We start from the raw sequence: 1,206 nt of genomic DNA on the forward strand, positions 1-1,206 counted from the left end.
TATATATATATATATATATATATATATATATATATATATGTATATGTATATGTATATATATATATATATATATGTATATATATATATACACGTCTGTATTAGTTAGAGGTTAAACAAACATCCAAGGGATAATAAATAACCAGTATACTACTGGATGTATATCTATGTATTTATATCCAAATGATTACTGTTGTAGGGCAGTAGCGCAGTTGAATGATAGGTATGAGTTGGGGTAAAGCAGAAATTTACCCAGAATTTATAAGGCAAAGAAGAAAATCGAGATAATCAATCAACAAACATCAGCCAGCAAACATCCATTTGGATCTACTTATCAATTAATTACAATCATATGTATAAATAAGTAAATAAACAAGTAAATAACAAAATAAATAAATGAATAAGAATAAATGAGTGAATAATATTATACTCTTACAGCTGTTTCTACTTTGAGGGAGTCCAACTTGCCAAGGTTTACACATCATGCCAGTAATATGCAGGGATTGTACAAAGGTTAAACAAACATTGGACAGGGGTTGGACAATAATTGAGCCCCAAAGCTTTTTCAGAGAGTCCATAATAGTAAGAGTCAAACACGTGAGGAAGTAAAACAAAATAAAAAAGTAATAAATAGTAAGGGAATAGTAAAAAAGTCATTTCCAAGGTAATATCCATAGGTCATGAGATTACATCTTATGGTAAAAAGTCACTTCCGGAAGTAATTTCCGGAAGTAATCTCCATAGGTTATGAGAACTACATCTTATTTCAATTTACTGGGGGATATAGCACACTCTAAGATGTAGAGCAATATATATTAAAAATGGGAAAGGCCAGTTTATGGGATTACCTTATGTTTCCAGCCCATAAAGGGTATACTGCTCTACATCTTAGAGTGTGCCTCTTTTTTTTTTATTTATGTGTTCTACAGATGACATATATATATATATAATATTAGGGACAAAATCCAAAATTACAGGTAAAAACTCAATTAGAATCAATTTATAAAAAATTAAGATTAAATTGAGCTTTATAGATTAAAATATATATAAAATATATAGTTTTAGGGAAAATGACCAATTTTCAAGAACTCATCGATGAAAATCCACTATCACATATAGAAAAATTAATTATCAATTTTTCTATATGTGATAGTGTATTTTCATCGATGAGTTCTTGAAAATTGGTTATTTTCCCTAAAACTATATATT

This window comes from Octopus bimaculoides, chromosome 18 (genome assembly GCF_001194135.2).
Source record: "Octopus bimaculoides isolate UCB-OBI-ISO-001 chromosome 18, ASM119413v2, whole genome shotgun sequence".
Lineage (NCBI taxonomy): Eukaryota > Metazoa > Mollusca > Cephalopoda > Octopoda > Octopodidae > Octopus > Octopus bimaculoides.